The sequence below is a fragment of the Vulpes lagopus genome, chromosome 19, assembly GCF_018345385.1.
Source record: "Vulpes lagopus strain Blue_001 chromosome 19, ASM1834538v1, whole genome shotgun sequence".
NCBI classification, from domain to species: domain Eukaryota; kingdom Metazoa; phylum Chordata; class Mammalia; order Carnivora; family Canidae; genus Vulpes; species Vulpes lagopus.
In genome coordinates this window covers 39,498,609-39,517,721 of record NC_054842.1, presented here as the reverse complement: position 1 = coordinate 39,517,721, position 19,113 = coordinate 39,498,609, and the positions used below count along the sequence as shown (strand labels likewise).

At 42.1% G+C, this 19,113-nt stretch overlaps 1 pseudogene; it reads left to right on the top strand.

The window, feature by feature from the left end:
• Window positions 1–16,361, top strand: part of LOC121478688 — a 29,486-nt pseudogene extending 13,125 nt beyond the window's left edge.
• Window positions 16,362–19,113: the final 2,752 nt, after the last annotated feature.

Below are 19,113 nucleotides of genomic sequence, written 5' to 3'. Positions count from 1 at the left end.
CTCTGAAATGTGAAAAGAAACCAGCAAAATATAAATTAATACATGTTTATTGCCAAAGTATATTATTTTAACCTCATTAATAATTGTTGGGTTCAGTATTCATACAAATTTCATTCCATTTAAAATCACTTGTAAGTTACTTCTGCGCACTTTGCAAAAAGTCCTGAGTAGGCATAGTGATTGCCAAGAAATCCTAGTAAATTGTCAATTAAGTAAGTTTCCAGCAGCCAGTAATTTCTAAAGCATCATGCAGAAATCTTTTCATCAATTTACAGCAAAATATTTTTTAATGCGGGCTTTGGTTTGGGTGTATATGTAATGCTATATGAGGTCTGAGACCTGGTGCTGACCATAGGAAGTGTCAGCAATTTGTGAAAAACCATTAAACTGAAAAAGGAAGCGAGATCTCCGGGTGACAATAATTGTCCAGGTGCAGACTATGGAATTTCTAGGGTTTCACTCCAAGTAGCCTAATGATAAAAAAGACGAACTCATTGACTCATTGAACACTTTTATACAAAGTGATACAATAGCAAAGAAGTTAGAAAAAGCAGCAGATTGCAATGTACCTTGAGACAGAGCTCACTAAGCCACGCTCACCCCACCCGCACCCCCACTCCATGCTGAGGCAGGCTCATGTGACCTGACTCATGGAAGACAGACCTGCAGGATTCCATGGGAGGTCATCCCTGCTTCCTCAGAGAGAATGAAGAAAATCTTAAGTGCCAACCTTGTGCCAGACTACGCAAAGTACTAATTCCTTTCCGTTAACCCCCCTGACAGTTCCATGGGTTCCCTTAGTTCTCATATTAATAGCAAGGAAACTGAAGCTCAGAGGGTCTAGCCACCTGCCCATGACCAGATAGCTCATTAATGAGCAGGTCATTTGGGATTCAAGCCCAGGTATGTCTGACCCCAAAACCACACTCCTTCCCCATGACACCATTCCTGAGCGTTGGCTAGCCCTGACCACCTCACATTTGGGAAGTTCTCCAAGCTGGCCTGACTGGTGAGAGCCAGAAACATGGGGCTGTACCTCTGTCACTCCCAGGAGACATGTCCCACCCAGGCCCTGGCTGTGTCAGAGAACCGCTGGCAGCCCTAGATGTGCTTTGTCTCTGGGATCATTACCAGCCCCTAGACAAACACCTCTCTGGCCTAGGGCAGGGTTGTCTGGCATCTGGGGAGCCCTCCCATCCCTGCCCTCTCCGGCCCCTCCAAGTCCTTCACCTGGTTGTCTGCAACTACAACAATGCTTCGCCTTAGGCTCCAAGCTCAACTGTCCTTTGCGTCTCTAACCAGCGCAGAGAACTCCTTTCCTCCCTCTGGGTCTTTGGGTTCAAAGCCGGCCTATCCCTTTTGGTGCTGCTCAGCCAGCCTCTCGTCCTCTCTCGTCCCCAAGCCCCCTGCTTTTCTCAGGGTGCACCTGTGCCTGGCTGTCTCTCAGCCCAGGATGCCAGGAGCACTGGGCACAAGATTTCCCTCAAGAGCAATTATCCAATGGGCCTTAACTTCTCACTTCCAAGTACCCCCCGAAGAGCGGTCCCATTCTGCAGGCTGCTGGGGAAATGATGAAGGACCCTCACGCCCCTCTCTGGTGTCCCTTTAAGGTGAGGACAGAAAGCAATCAGCCTTCTGCTTCCTTTTCTGGCTTTCATCCCCTATTTTTTCCAAAGTAGTTAAGATGAGGAAAGAGGCAGTAATTATACTTCTTTTCCTTCCTGTGAAAGAGCTATTCTAGAAAGTTTGGGGGGTTGCACACACCAACATAAACTAATTCTCTCTCATTCCCCCCTCTCTCTAATTTCTTCTCCTTCTCTCTCTCTCTCATTCTCTCCCCCACCCCCACCCCCTCTCTAGCTGGCTCAATGTCCACCCTCCTGGTCTTTCCACATTGTGTCCAAAGCCTCACCTCCACGCTCCCTTGCAGCAAGGCCGAGGCAGGCTCCTGTCCGTCCTGCCAGCTTCCCTTCAGCCGGTGAGGATTTTGGACAGGGTGACAGAGATGTGGTAGCCAAAGCAGAATTTCAAACAATGAGATCCATCAGTTCAAAGAGGCCCTACATGCCTCATTCCTTTCATCTGTTTGGGATTTATTTTTATAAATGATACTGGATGAGAGTCCTCTTTAATTTTCTTCCAGACAGATAGCCTGTTGTGCTCACATTATTTATTAAGTAAATCATTCTTCTTCCACTGGGTCAAAATATCACATTTTCATATATAAATTCTCATATAAAATGGGATCTAATCCTGAATTGTCCATCTGTGCTGTGATCTATATAGCTGTCCCCATGCCCGTATCATATTGATTTATTATGGTGGCTTTTTAGTGTTCTAATACCTAGTAAAGTAGACGCCGCCTTGCTACGCTTTTTACACATTCACTGGCTATTCATAGGCATTTTTTCCCTCCATATGAAATTTAAGATCATCATAATCAATTATCCCCCCAAAAGCCTTCATTGGAATTCTAATTGGAATTGCACTGATATATTAATAGTGACATATTTGATTTTATATGATACTAACTCTTCCATCCAAGAACATGATACATTTTTCCATTTATTCAGTAAATTTATATCCTTCTATCTCACATTATCATTTGTTCCATGTATGTAGGTTCTGTATTTTTCTTATTCATATATTAAAATTTTTGTTGGTGTTGTAAATGGAATGTTTTCCCATTTGCATTTCTAGATTCTTATTTCTAGAACATAAAAAGTGTGTGTCCAGCATTACCAAATGCTCTTATTTGTTGTAGAAATTTTCAAAACTAGAATTTCTTGGGTTTTTAAGGTTTGGAATCATATGGCAAGTTTAGCTCTTTTTTCTCCTAGTACTTATGCATATTATTTCATTATTATTTTGTCTCACTACATTCAATAGAATTTCCAAAGTTATATTAAGTAATAAAAGTAGTAGTTGGCATCTTGTTTCTGAATTTTATTGACTTGCCTTTATCATTTCAGGACTTAGAGTGATATTTCCTGTTTTGTTTTTAAAAATAATCATTTCTAAATAACCTCTTTTTATTGCCATTTATTTAGAAGTGTTTTGTAAGAATAACTGCTGGGTTGGTGTTTTGTTTTGTTTTTAAACCAAATGCCCTTTTAGCATTTATTGCTCTGATCATATGGTTTCTCTTTTAATTTGTTGACTTGTTAAATTATATTGATAAATTTCCTGACATTCAACTACTCTTGCCTTTCCATTCAGTTGCTATTTTGCTATATTCTTTTGCCAATATATCATTTTTTATTTTCGCAGCTATATCCATAAGTACCAACGATGTATACGTTTTGCATACTAGTTGTGTGACAACCGAGTTTGCTATTAACATTATGCTGGCTTCACTAAATGAATTCGGGAGATTTCCATTTCTTTTCTGTGGTCTGTAAGAGTTTTCAATGGTCAGAAACGTTGGCATTATTTGTTCTTTAAATGTTAAATATTATTCAACTGTTGAAAGCAGCTGGCCCTGGTCTCTTTTATATTAGTAGTTCTTTAAGTATTGTTCTAGTTTCTTCCACAGTGATTGTTCTGTTCAAATTACCCATCTCTAGGGACAGTGGTTGGCTCAGTGGTTGAGCGTCTGCCTTTGGCTAAGGTCGTGATCCCAGGGTCCTGAGATCGAGTCCCACAGGAGCCTGGTTCTCCCTCTGCCTGTGTCTCTCATGAATAAATAAATAAAATCTTAAAAAAAAAAAAATTACCCAACCTTATTAGGTCATGTTTAGAAATTGTAGTTGTCTGGGAAAATCATCATTTTCTTCTAAATCAAGTCAGCAAACAATGTTCATGGGCCAAGTGTGGCCCACCTTCTATTTTTCTACAGCTATTGAGCTAAGAATGCTTTACACATTTTTAAATGGTTATTTAAATACCTACATAATATCTTCGATTTATCTCTTGAATTGAAAAGCCTAAAATACTATCTAGCCTTCTACAGAGAAAGTTTGCCAGCCCCTGCGCTTGATTTTCAAGTAGTTTGCTGATGAGTTGCATAACATTCCCTTATTGTTTTAATCTGCATTCTCTGTAGCTCTTTTCTTACTCCTAATCTTATATATTTTTGCTCTCATATTTTTTTTCTTAATCAGGCTCATGAAGAGTTTATGCAAACATTATTAATCTTTTTGAAAATCTAGTTTTTATAGTTATTTATACATTCTACTCTTTTGGTTTTCTATTTCATTAACATTAACTTTTGGCTCGGTTACCACATTTCATCATTATTTCAGATACCACTAAGAAAAATACAACACTTTCACATAATTTAGGACATAAGGCCTCCTTATCGCTTAGAATGTTATTTTGTATTTATTGGAAGAGTTGTTGTTTTTTTTTAATTCACAAGGCATAAATTTTAATCATATTTCTTCTATGTATCCCTAAAAGGAAAATACAAAATTGCTTGAGATTTCTAAGTTGTTTTCTCATTGAGAACTCAGTTCTTTCAAACCACTGTCCACTCATTAATGTTACCTTTTTTCCATATAAGGCTGTCCTCTGTGCTGATGACTCAGCGCTGTTTAAAAGGATGATCTCCCAAATTGCCAATACTCCTTCTGCAAGTTTTACTGCTAGTTCTCTTCCTGGAAGTGTCATTCAAAATATTTCAGACATCCAACAGCATTCACATCCCTTCCTCAAATAGAGCTCAAATGGTTTTTTGACTGATGTGCCAAGGCATTTCAGGAGTGCTACCAGGAAGAACAGCCAAGTTCTTATATGCACAAGAAAAAAAACACACTATCACACTGCGGCATGGTCAAGAGAAATTGAGGACACGTTCTGATTTCAGAGGTGTCACAATAAAAAATAAAATAGATCTGAGAATCAATGAAATATGAAATGTATTTTGTTTATTGGGGATTTTTCCTCTTTTTAAAGATAGGTAATATGTTTATTTTTAGTCCTTCTGTATTAACGAGGATATTTAAGGTTGTGAATTTTTCTATGAGAACAGCTTTTGAAATGAGGTTTAACTATAAAAAGCTTTATTTTTATTGCTTTTACATAGTCATAAACCATCATTTTTACTTTTGATTACATCAAGTGTTTCCTATGTAGCAATATTTTGGTTATCCTCCAGTATTTTTGTTTTGTTTTGCTTTGCTTTTTCCAGCATTTGTTCTTTACTGTACAGGATCATGACCATACAAGTTGCCTTGTAAGATCTCTTTTAAAATGTAATAGGATGGGGACACCTGAGTGGCTCAGCAGTTGAGCATCTGCCTTCGGCTCAGGGCCGAAGCCATGGGATCCAGGATCAAGTCCCCATTGAGGTTCCTTTCAGGGAGCCTGCTTCTCCCTATGCCTCTGCCTCTCTGTGTGTGTATCTCTTATGAATAAATAAATAATTTTTTTAAAAATGTAATAGGATGTCCTTTTTGTAACATGTATAACTAATTTTTAAAGTTTTTATGGACATACAAGAATGCATATTTATTTTAAAAATTAAATTAAATTTAAATCCACTAAGAATTTAAGTCAGTTTGATAATACTTTCATTCAATTCCTCATTGTCTTATTTTTTTTCTACTACTTGTGAAAACTAGAAAATTAAGAAATTTCAAGGAGCCAAGAGTTTCTGGGTAATACGGAAGCTTAAGTGGGCCAGAGGAGGGAGATTTCTTTTTGAATCACATGGCCAAGTAGAGGTCAAGGTGTAGCCACAGCATTAAAAGTCAGGCAGGCAGGTACTCCTGCTGGCTTGTGACTGAAAAGGTCCACGAGGAGAGCTTCTGGGATCTCAACACTCTGAGTGTTTGAGGTTTCTATATTCACATGCCGGGCATGTCCAGTTTGTGAAAACTGTGATTTTCATACACTTCTGTCTATATTTTTTTCAAGTTTTTTTAAATGCAACCATAGGGTAGAGTTATTTCATGTCATTTCTTCTTTCCCTAGTCCCCATTCTCTTCAACAAATATCGATCTAAAAGAAATATTGATTCCACCTTTAGACCTCCAACTGCGAAATCTGCTTCATGCTCCTGTTCCTTCCTTTCTTCATAGTTCTTTTCCCATATAATAGTCGGGATAATTTAACCTATGGTTTAACCCAGCATTTCTATGGCTGAACTTACTCCCGCAAAGCCCTGTATGGGTCAGGAGAAACTTCCTCTTCTTTGTCTCCATCTAGAAAGTATGACCTTTAAACATCATGGCAACAGAAAAAGAGAAACCTAGAGCATCCATCTGGCTTTTAAGAGCAGGTGTGCAAGTGATTTACCCCACTTCTGCCCTCATCAGATGGCCAGAACCCAGACATAGACCCAAACTAACCACAAGGGTGGCTGAGAAAAGGGGGCTGTAATTTTGCTTCTCGTCACATGCTTTGATGGCCTAGAAAAGCAGTTCCACACATCAATCCCACAATCTTCTCAGCTGTTCCAGATATCTCTTAATCCTGCAGACCAGCTCTTTAATTCAAAACTGGTATCTTAATCCCTTTGTCTTCATCATAAAACTAAATGATGTATGTAAACATTTTGCTTCATAAGGAAAGCAAAAAAGCAAAAAAAAAAAAAAAAAAGATTCCAGTGCTTGTCTCTAGTTGGGTTTGGGGTGCAAAAGGGAGAGTTTTACTCATCTATTTGATTATTTAACCTCTCTAATTTTTCTTGCACATTCCTTACCACTTGTCCAATTTTACCTTTGCTATTCCCATATAACCAATATGTTCAAAGAATCAAACCCATATGATATAATAAAAAATGGCTTGATCATTTTCTCCTCCTACCTATTCAAATTCATTCTGGGGGGTTAATTTTTCCCCTGCCCACTGGATGTAGTGTAGGGCAAGTCTCATGGATTTATGGTCAATTGTCACCAATTTAAAAAAAAAAAAAAAAAAAGCTTGTTTGCTACCTGTAGTCATGAAAATGGTCTCAATTCAATAATGAAAATATCTAGCCCTGGGTCATAGTCACAAGATTCAACTCTGCTCAAAATTTAATCTTTTACCTGTGCCCCCAGACAGACATGCTTTGAGAAGGAAACAGGTGTGGTGAACTCTTTCTATTTCTTCATCTTGGGCTTCTATTCTCCTCCTCCATTCTCCAGGCTGCTTCCATATCCTCTAGGCTGAGAGTGCAAGGAGAGGTGAGGGTGGAAACACTCTTACTAGACAGATACTCTTACAAGTTGGTAACTATGAAGGTGAATTCCAGCAAGCCTGGAATACACCTGAGCTTTTCTACTCAGATAAGAAATATATACCAGCATGACACTGAATCCTGGTCAAGGCACAGTTAATAGTCACTTTATGGCCATTTGTCCAAGTTTGGGGCTGGTTCGTACTAGCTTATCAGCACCGTTTCATGGTAACAGTGAGGTTGATGATTTGTGCCTGCTCTTACCAAGATCCCCAAAAGTCTGGCCTTTGGAGCTGGTCCCGGAGCAGAAATACACCTATAAGACCAGCAGAGTATAAGAAACCCTGGTCAGGACTACTTTGGGTTCCCTGTGCACATAGCAGTAGTTCCTGCTCTGAGAGAGCTAGGGCATCTTGCTGTGGCCCTTATAGAAAGAAGATAATTAGAGCTTGTCCCAGTCTTTCCTGGCCCCTTGCTGTGACACAGCCTGTGGTTGAGATATATATCTTTCCTTTAATGCTGCTGCTATATTTTATCCTTTTCCTGTAACAAACTACAACGTAAACACTGACATTTGGTGACCTTGAGTCTTCTTCAGCAATTTGTACCCCACCTGTCACCATCAGTGCGGTTGACACCAGTGCTTCCCAAAACCTGCAGCTGTATGCGACCGACTCTTTGTTTTGAGGAGACCTTTTGCTCTTCAAAGAACCCCCTCCAATCCTGGCTTCTCCCATACAACTGGGTCCAACAGTTCCAAACTCTCTGCTGGGTTCACCTTGTCCTTCAGGCAGTCTTCTTGATTGGTATCTAAGACAACCCTTCCCAGTCTTCTAGGACCCCCAAGCAACCACTGTCAAAAGGAAACATATATTTTTCACCCCAGTCAACTTGGGAGTGAAAGTCCCCTTCTTTGCAGCAAAATCTTTTCACTTCTCTCTCGGCGAAGCAAAGCAACAACAGTCTACCCTTCTGCTTTCTCAGGCACAACTCAGATTTCAGTCCATTGGGACACACAGCAAACTCAGTGGTGGTTCCATTGAAGATCTTCTCCTTAGGCTTGAGGTGAAAGAAAAATATTCCACTTTTCCAAACAAAAATCTTTCTTAAATCTCTATTCAACCCTTTTAAATCTCTGGTAGCTGAGGGGATAAGAGACCCAAAACTGGTTTTGGACACTTTCTTGAAAGTCCCCTTGATAGTTTAATACATCACTTTATAAACTAAGTTAATAGCATAGTCACCTTGAAACCCTTGCCAAAAGTGATACCATGAACGATTTATCTAAACATCCTATTATGCTGATATAAGTGGAAAATCAAGGATTTGAACCCACAGCTACCTGATTCCAAAATTCATGTTCTTTCTACAATGCCACCAACCTTCACCCATGTCAAATTAAGGATTAAATGCCATTTAAGTTTATACCATTTAGAATTTATTTAGTACTTTTTTGATAGTCTTCATTTTAATCCTGGAAAAGATGCTTTTCCAAATGTGTGTGTGCACCACACCCATCTGTTTTCTTTCTTCTTCTTTCTCCTTTTTTTTTTTTTTTTTACTTTACCAAGGGATGAAAAATCAAAGAAAGCTCTTGGTTTCCCTTTTCTTGGTCATGTGGAAAAATTTAATTAGCTCCTGTGCTCAATAAATGGTGCAGTTTTAACCTTAGTCTTGTGGCATTTATTCTTAGAGAAATGAAGAGGTTTGGTGGAGTACAAAAATATTTTTTTTTCCTAAACAATTGCTTGAAAAGGTGTTTGAAAGCTTTTGCTACAGGTTACTGGCTCTGAAGCCTGTGGTTTCCAAATTTTCATTTCCAGCTAAGCCCATATCAACAAATGTGCAAATTTCTCTGCATGCTGTGGGTGCATTGTGAGCAGTAAATTCAAGGCTGACTCCCCTTCTCACCCTGGGTTTTAACCATGTGGTCAGCTAGTACGAATCACTAGGGACATGTCTTCACACAGCTTAATTATTTCCCTCATTCATTCTGTCCATCTCTTCCTACAACTGCTCCACAGTGGAAGCAAATCAAGAGATAATTTTGTACAAAACACAACTGTTCCTCTTTTCTAAATACAGAATAATCAGTCTTCCCCAGTTGCTCTTACCCAACTACATAAAAAGAGCCAGCAGCCACCTCTATCTAGAAACAACTTTGTAAGAATGACCCACAAATATAAATCTCTCAAGCAGAGACTTTGACAGAACAACATGGGTTTCTGATCCTGAACTTTGGCCTCCAAAGCTTTCACCTGTATAGTTTTGTTTTTTTTTTTTTTTTTTTTTTTAGAGAGAGTGTGGAGGTGGGATAGGGGGCAGAGGGAGAGGGAGAAGCAGGCTCCCTGCTCACCAAACACAAGGCTCCAACCCAGGACTCCAGGATCACGACCTGAGCTGAAAGCAGATATTTAACCAACTGAGCCACCCAGACATCCCTCAACCCTGTGGTTTAAATAAGCACTTTCACATTAGCTACATCAATTTCAGGAAGACTTGAGATAGTTTTTTCTGTACATTAAAAAAAAAAAGTTTTTCTATTATAAGTCCCCCAAAAAGATGTTAAGGAAAAATTAGAGAGGGAGACAAACCATGAGAGACTCCTAACTCTGAGAAACAAACAAAGGGTTGCAGAAGGGTGAGACCGGGGGGGTGGGAGGGTTGGGGTAACTGGGTGACAGGCACTGAGGAGGGCACTGGGCGTTATACTAGATGTTGGCGAATGAACTTCAATAAAAACAAAAAACAAAACAAAGTGTGAACTCCTTCTCCCTCCCCACCTCTTAGGAAATCAAAGTTAGAAGCTTGACCATTTACTTTCCCACCTTTCTCACAATCATTTACACATTTACAAGCTTATATGCATCTGTACAGGGTAGATTCTTTCACAGATATTTTTAAATCGCATCATATTGTGCACATTACAACTGAATTTCTTTTCCTGCTTGGATAAGGTATTAATTGGGTGATAAGTCTGGCTGCAGGTAACAGAGATCCAAATTAAGAAGACAGAAGTTTCTTCCTGACTTCAGCATCCCTAGGCAGACGGTCCAGGGGCCTTCTGGAACTCTGCCGCACACAGTAGTCAGGCAGTCAAGCCTCTTCTATCTTGTTGCCCATCCTCCCCAAGCAGTACCCTTCATCCACATGGCCTGTTAGTTTGCCACATTCCAGGAAATAGGGTGGAGGAAAGGGGGGGGGGGGCGGGGGATGGACATTCCCCACCTCCTTCCTCCTTTTCAAAACACAACACAGAAGTTGGCCATCTCCCAACCCCTCACTTCTCATTAACCAGGACCTGGTCACCAGGCTATACCTTGCTGCAAGGGAAGCTGGGAAATATAGTCTTTCCCCCCTGACAACTAAGTGCCCAGCTAAAAATCATGGAAAAGGGTAGACTTATTTGGAGGATGGAGGTAGTAGCTAGCAGCCTTTGCCCCAGCAGAGCTTTTACCACAACACACGTTGCTCTGAATCATTTTTTTAAATAACTACTCAATTTTCTTAAGTGTGGGTATACCATTGTTTATCCAACCACTCCCCTCTATTTCTGAAAATTTGTGTTATTTCTAGATTTTTGTTGTTTTCCCTTTGCCACACAAGCAAGAGTACTGGAATTTGAGAGGAGATTTACCAACTTTATTTAAAGAAATGAGTCACATTTTGATTCTCTTTGACTGACAGGTGGAGAGACTGTCAAGTCTCTCTTTTTTTACATTAAATAACTGTGAGAAAAGACGAAAAAACTCATGTAAAAGGCCACAGCACCCTCTTGTCTTCCCTTGTCTGCTGGGTGCTCATTATTCCTTCTCATTGAAAGGTGCTGTTGACGATCATGCAAACAGAACCAGACATATGTACTTAACTAGGAGGAGGCTGCCTTTAGGGAAGACAATGACCTTGCTTATTTTCTTCAGATAAGAAGAGATTCTGAGAGGTAGACCCTCTCAGTTTAATTTATCCTTCAGAGCTGAGGGTTTTGTCGCTATGGGATTCTTGGCAAGAAAATGACTTTGGGTTAGAACAGGGATTCTCTGTAACCTGAATTTATCATAATACAGTCTGGCCGGAGCGGGGGAGGGGAGAGAATTAAAAGAAAAAAGTTAAAGAGAGTGGAGGAGAGATGGAGAGTGAGGGGAGGGGGAACAAGGAGAGCTGTGCGGCCAGGTGCGGGCACCAGAAGCACATTCACGCCGAAGGACCTCTGTCTGGTTAAGTCTCTTTGGTTGTAAGTAACAGAAAATTCCTCAAGTTAGCCCACAGGGAGGAGGAAGGCTTTATAAAGATATAGGAGTATCTCAGAAGGCAAAAGGGAGGTGGCATCAGGAAAGGGGGGAAGCCCAAAAGAAGAAAGCTCTCTGGAAATCTCGTTTCCTTCTGAAGACCTGCCTTTGATGCTTCTCTGCGCATGTGTGAGCAGAAGGTGAGCATGTCCCAGGTCCCAAGATTCTGACCTCTCTCAGCAAAAGACCTGCCCAAACTGACTGGGTCATAGTCTCAATTCCAAGTCCCCAAGAGAGAAAAATCTGGTTGGTTCAACTTGGGTCAGGTGACCACCCTTGTTCCCAACAGCTGTGTCCAGAGAGGCAGAGTCAGGGGGTAGAAAGCTGGCTGCCAGAACTGCGATCCCCGGGAGTAAAGGCATAGTGCTCTAGAAGGCCCGTGATTGTGAACTGGGAAGACCAAACCAAGTACCTACTTGAGTCTCTTACTAAAGGGATAAGATATTCCACCTCAAATAAAATAAACTACAATGGCCATCTCTGGATAAATGTTTCCTGGATTAAAGATTCAGATTACCCAGTTAAGGCTTAATTATACTGGATGCAGCAGTCCTTGCCAACAATATGTGCAAATCTTAGCATCCAAGCCAATAAATCAGAAAGGGATCATCAGTTCTTGTGCAACCATCTGAACACTACCTTAGCCCACAGGAAGGGACGTCTGGGGTCTTCTCGCCACACTCGGACCAGCTATCAGGAAACTCATTTCAATCTTAGACATAAAAGGCCTACCTGCTCCTAAGAAGGTATAAGCCAGGATAGAAACAAGCTCTGGAAATGAGAGAGAAGTTAAATTTAAGAATGGCACTCCCTACACACAGCCTGGAGGTGAACTGATTGGAACACTGATATAAAATGTTCTCCAGTATTCACAGGATACACTGTGTGGCCACTCCCACAGATCCATCCATCCATCCACACGCCTCTCTCCCAGCCCTTCCAGTCCCCAGCATTCTGATCTTTCTCCTGCCAGGCCTCTGACCAACCAGTCAACCCATTCACCACTGCCTAGAGTCCAATCATATTCTTTCCTTGAGTTTCTTCTCCTCCCATAAAAGTACACAACTATATGCGCCCCTCAAAATTCTGCCCTTTGAAAGGGTTTAGGTCTTTATCAGTTATACTAATCTCTGTCATTCCCCACCAGGTTGCCATACTGTTTCTTCATTCACAGTTGTTTATTTGTTGCTGAATAACAAAATACCACAAAACGTGGTGGCTTAATACATCAACTATTGTAATTATTTAGCATGATTCTGTGGGTTAATAGGAGCTTACGTGGATTGTCCTTTTGTTGGTCTTGCTTGGTGTCTCTCATGCAGATGCAGTCCAATGACAGCTGGGACTGGAGTGTCCAATATAGCTACACTCCCGTGGCTGGTACCTTGAGAGAGAAGGCTGGTAGACTGAGGCCTCTCCTTCCACATAGTCTCATCATGTAGTTACCTAGAGCTTCTCCATATGGCAGCTGGATCCCAAGAGCAAGCATTCCAAGACAAGTCCCTCCGTGCAAACTTTTTTTTTCTTTTTTTGGTTTCCAACACAAAGCTAGATTCAAGGTCATTTAAAAAGGAGTCAATTCTTGGGTGCCTGGGTGCTCAGTTGGTTAAGTGTCCGACTCCTGATTTTGGCTCAGGACATGATCTCAGGATCATGAGATCGAGGCCGGAGTCAGGCTCTGTGCCCAGCACAGAGTCTGCTTGACTGTCTCTCTCCCTCTGCCCCTCCCCCAGCTCACATTCTAAATAAAAAAATAAATAAATAGGAGTAGATTCTGCAAGAAACCAGTGAAGGACAAAGCAGCAAAAAAATTGGGAAGCAGAGTCCCCTAACAGGACCTGAGAAGACCCACTTTTTATAGGCAAGCCAAGCAAGGTAAACCTATGGGGCTAACCCTTTCCCTAACTCCCAGTATCCACTTGTGCAAACTCTTATCAAGCCTTTCCTTGTATGGTGCCTCCTTATATCCATTTTCTCAAGTTTAGAGTCAATGTTGGAGGGGTTGGTACAGAGGTACAAATATTGGATGGCATAGTTCATTGAGGGTCACCAAAGAAACTGCCTATTTTGTCATTAGGAGGAGAGCCACTCCAAAGGCTTCCACTTGGCTTTTTCCACTGCAATATCCCTCAGCTTAGAGGCCATGGAACAAGTACTTTGTCTCTAGCACACTCACTTCTCTGATCCTTTGATCCCTCCTACCATCTGCTACACAGTTGTGGCATCTCTCCTTCACTTAGCATAGACCATCACTTTCTCCAAGCTTCTAAGAACAATGTGCTAGCAGCATATTAGCATCATTCTCCAAGGTTCTTTCCATAGTGTCAAGCCACAGGTCCTGTGAGAGTGTTCCCATATCAATAAACTCTCCTTTAGCCAACTTTGTATTTCCCCTTCCCCCTCACTCCCCTCCCTTGATCCCCTCAGCTCTTCTAGTTCAGGATACCACAGATCCCCAGGTTTTTGCTGCTCCCCTTTCCTCCTGCAACAGACCCAGTACTTCTCCAGCCAGGTCACACTATGACTCAACTCCAGTTATCGATCTAGAGAAGAGCCAGAGATAGATCCTAGAGGTGGTCAGGATGAGTACCTCTGCCTTGTGTCAAGAAAAGTGTGAACTAACATTTAATAGTGAGGACTATGACCACATCTACAGGCCTAGAGAGGTCAGGGGACTCTAGGAATTAAAATTTTCATTTACATTAACCCAGATGACCCCATCCCAAGTCTCAGAGATCCACACCTTTCTCATCGGGACCCTGACCTTAGGATAGCAGACTTGCCAGGTTTGAGAATTCAACCTCTTCTGGAGCTCCGTCACCCTTAAATTAAGTCCTAGACCTGATGCTGAGCATTTTCTGCCTTTTGGCTGTAGGTAATGGGAGTCTCTCTATATGCTGCCAAGGAGGCCTTCTGCGTTTTACACTTCACCTTAAATGGGTAATTAATCACCCTCAGCTTTTCATTTTCTCAATGCCTTGATATCCCCAAATAACCACCAGTCAATTTCATCATTCCAATTCTTTTTACTTTCCCTGACCTCTCAAATACTCCAATATTGGGGATCCCTGGGCGGCTCAGTGGTCTAGTGCCTGCCTTGAGCCCAGGGCATTATCCTGAAATCCCGGGATCAAGTCCCATGTCAGGCTCCCTACATGGAGTCTGCTTCTCCCTCTGCCTGTGTCTCTGCCTCTCTCTCTCTCTCTGTGTCTCTGTCTCTCATGAATAAATAAATAAAATCTTTTTTAAAAAATACTCCAATATTGCACCTGCTGATGAATTTCTTTCTGCCAATATCCCATGTCAGTTGACCACATTTTAGCAACTACACCTTACTACAAGCCAGGGGCCCATGACCAATGATGGGGTCCTCATTGCCGCCTGGTTGGTGGCATCATCCCCCAGATACTATTTCCTTGGACTAACCTCCCAACCGTCATAGGTGGGCTCTGTGGAAACAAACTCTGAGATGGAAGTTATTGGGGTGTCCTGTTGAGAACTGCTGAAAATAAATGAGGGAAAAGGGATGGGACAGAGGGGAGTGTTGAATTGCGAGGCAGTGGCAACAAAAGTCTAAGCCGATCCCGTGGGGAACTCTAAAATTGGAATGGCTGTTCAGAGATATCCCAGACTGAGGCAAGGGGTCAAGCATTTGTACCACCACATCAACCTGTCCTTGGAGCAAGACAGCTTCCCTTGCTCCAAAGACAATTTCTGGAAGAAGGACCTTGTTATCAGCCGTCCAACAGGCAACATGCCTGACATCCAGGGGAATGAGTGCCTAAGTCCTCAGGAGGGAACCAGAAGGCACATCTCTGCATCCACCCTATAGCCCAAAGAGGAGAATGTACAGCACAAACCTAATCCTCTCCATGCACTTCTTAATTGATAATAGTGAGATATTAGGAAATTATAACGATGTTTCCAATATTACCTAAAGGCCCGGCCAATACACAATCAAGGCAAAACAGAGAGAACTCCAAATCTAGAAAGAAGCAGCTGGTCCATGGCTTCCTTCGAGTTGCCAAGCTGCTCTAAAGCAGAAGCACAAGTCCTCTCTCTAGACTGAGTTGGCCTACGTGGCCATTCAGCTGCTTTTCTCCATTACCTCTCAAAGGTTTTCCTGATGGACTTTCTCCAAGGCTTGTATTGAAAACGTCCTTGGTGGTCACTCCCCTTCACCCAGTGAAGAAGTTGCAGATGAGTGTGCGACCCAGGAGCCGCACCCTACGAAGACGTGTCTCTCCAGGGTCCAAGTTCCATGCCCAAAGATGATGCAGAGCCTTGGGGCCACCATCACATCCTGCTGAGACCCCCCTCAATGTGCTGACTCACCTGGCAGACAGCAACTGGAGCACTCCTCTGAGACCCCAGGAGCCTACATTCCTGTGGACAGGTCCAGAGCTCATGAACACCCCTATGGGCTACCACCTGCTGCTACGGAAGAGTCCCTTTCAGCAGCAGAAGTAAATAGCTCTGAGGGCTTGGGAGGCTAGAGGCTTAGGGGACAGGATTCTATGAATGTGTCCCAGGAATTCTCTGGCAGCCCTCCTGCACCAATGATGGGGGGGCAGGGGTCAGCAGTGGGGATACCAAGAGACGTGGCAATAATGCAAGGTCATACATAGCTTTGCCATGAGGTCAGGGGTTCTTTCCACCCAGGGGTCCACAAGTAAGAGCCTCCCCACACACATATCCCCACAATTAGATCAGGAAATACAAGAAAGGCCAGCAAGGAAGGGCTGGCTCGTGGTTCTTTCCCACAGGGAAGCCAGTGGCATCCCACAGAGAATTGGTCAGGGTCTCTCCCCTTGTCTTCCAGTACTCACCCTACTGCTCATTGCTTTATACCTCCTCGACCTCCGAGTTTCAGTCCATTTCTTGCAATGCCTATTGCTTTTGCTCCACCCCCGATATTGGGTCCTCTGCTGCCTTCTTATTTTGCCAATTTTCCTTCCTGGGGCACATGAACCCTCAGAGAGAAAAACCAACAATAAATGGAGGGAAAAAAGGGTTGGGGGAAGAGGTGAAAATTACTCATTTATGTTTTTATAGTTGAAACCCCCTATATCCTCTTACACTTTGCTTAGCACTATTGTGCCTTACATGCTTGAAGATTCAATAAAATTCTAAAGTTTGAAAAAAAATAATAATGGCAGAACAGTGAAAAAGAACAGACCTTCAAAAGCCTGGAAACCTCAAAATCCTACAATACATGATTAGTGAGAGAAACAAATTAAAAAATGGATCCCGCCAGAGCCATTGACTAGGCTTGAGTTTAAATCACCCTGAACTTGAAAACCAGGTCCCATGCCCAGGCCAAAACTCTACTGTTTATCCTGCCATCTAAGCTGCTCTAGTAAAATTACTGCTACCCTGGGAAGGTATAAGAAATAAGAGTGAGAATGAGGGTGTGGATATGGATAGAAAAAATAAAACGTTGAAATCAGTAATGTCATTGTGAGAATAAGGCCTGCAATCTTTGCAATATTCCACAAGTTTATCTCCTTCTTAAGGTGTTTAGACCATTTAAGAGAATCTAATATACTGGAGGCATGAAAATTAACTGTTTAAAATAGCTTCATCAAATAAGTTTCTAAGTCTGGGAGGGAAAATATCATGTCAAACTCCTAAATTTTGACTGCTTAGTCATGTTAAGTAGCGAAAATATTTTGATAAGTATTATTTAATGTTTAAAGAAATATCTATTGTTTCATAAAGTCCAAAAAGTTAATAAACTGAGAATCAGTAAAAAAGGTAGCAGCAAGTGTTCCTCTCTAAGCAAAAAAGGCCTTCAGACAGTAAATCCTAGAATCAATAGAGAGGTTATCCCCAGTATGAAATTGCTTTACCCCAGGCTTGGCACAGAATACATAGTTGGTATAGGTGAGTATTGTTTTAACCATAAAATCCCTCATATTTGGGGGATCCCTGGGTGGCTCAGCAGTTTCGCGCCTGCCTTTGGCCCAGGGCGCGATCCTGAGTCCCAGGATCGAGTCCCGTGTCAGGATCCCGGCATGGAGCCTGCTTCTCCCTCCTCCTGTGTCTCTGCCTCTCTCTCTCTCTCTCTCTCTCTATGTCTATCATAAATAAATAAAAATAAATCTTTAAAAAAAATCCCTCATATTCAAAATACAGTACCAAACAAAAGATATTTCAAAGCCAAGTATCAGTACTTGGGTATTGACCACAGCTTTTACCTGTTTATATCCATCATGTCCCATTCACCAGGCAACTGTGGGCTGACTCTACAGGCAAACATTTATGAAATGCTCTTGATTGGCCACAATCCAGGGGGAGCTCTTGATCTGGCTCTCAAGCAATTCCTTCCATCCTACGTTCTTCCGGGAAGGCAGCAGATAGAGCACGTTCCAGGGTTGCAGTAAGTGTCAGCTGGGATTGGTAATTATTTAAGACTTTATCCAAAGTCATTTGCACAGAAAAGGCTGCTCTACTTCCAGGGTAGAAGGAAATCAGAAAAATCAAAACAAATTCAGATTTATTTGTGATGGATGCAATAAACACAAAACACTAAACGACCGACACTTCAGAGAAGCCAAGAACCAGGCAAAGATTCAGATTTTAAAATCAATCCCTTCCCAAGTGTGTTTTTAAGTACCCAGGCTTCCAAAATTCATGCTGTACGTTCAAAGCAACTCTCCTCAAAATATTAGAACAAACCCCAATGAGTTTATTTCCTTTTCTTTGTAGAACATTTAAGCTCTGCACCTGCAAAGGGAGACCTCTGTCCCTGGACAATAACCTCTCTTGGAAGTTTTTAAGCCTCAACTAAAATGGAGATGTGAGGGCTTCTTGGCCTGATTCAAAGCCACTTTAATGTTGAAAAGAAGCATATGCACAATGTCCACTTCGTTCTCATGGATTTGTTTGTGTTTGGGGTTTTTTTGTTTGTCTTTTTTCAGATTCTTGATTTCATTTTCTGTGGAATATTTACTTTTCAAATCACTTTCTTGATCCAGCTTGTCAGCAAACATGAGCCAAATTGGCCTAGGGCTGCCCTGGCGAGAGAGTCGCTGGTGGCATTGCCAAGCTTGACTGCCATCCTTGAGCACGTCCTCCTTCCCTACAGAGCCACAAATCATGGAGACCATCCCCTGGACAAAGGATTTTCTTGTCCTCCAAGGTAGCTTTCCATGAGATGTTGTGAAACAGAAGGAAAAACATCTCTGGTCTCTCCAGCGCCAGCACCACCACTAGCTGGCTGTGTGACCTTGGGCAAGTCACCTCCCCTTTCTATGTCTGAATCCTCCTTGGTAAAATGAGGGCGCAGAACTGGATAATGTAGTAAGTCTGACTCGTCTATTATCAGCCCTCGGAACTGACACTTTTCACCTCACCTTCCACCTCCCCCTTCTGTCTCAACATCTGGGAAAGCTCAAAAAAAAAAAAAAAAAAAAAAAAAAAAACCAGCCCAGGTATTCCCCAGGGCAGTTTTAAGTCTCACAAGCTTCTGTCGGCAGGAACCCTCACCACAGTCCTGTACCCTAAACCACCCGAGAAACCCCAAGATAATCTCCTTTCCCTCCTCTCTCAAGCCATTTTTGGACCTGCCCAGGATCTACTCTACCCTCCCCAGAAGGAGGGTATGATATGCAGCATAATCAGTCTTGACACCTGAACCAAATCTGGAGCTAAAGTCCACCCGGTTTCTAACGGGTGGCCACCAAAATCTCTGAGGTCTTCTTCCAAAGCAGTGCTGTC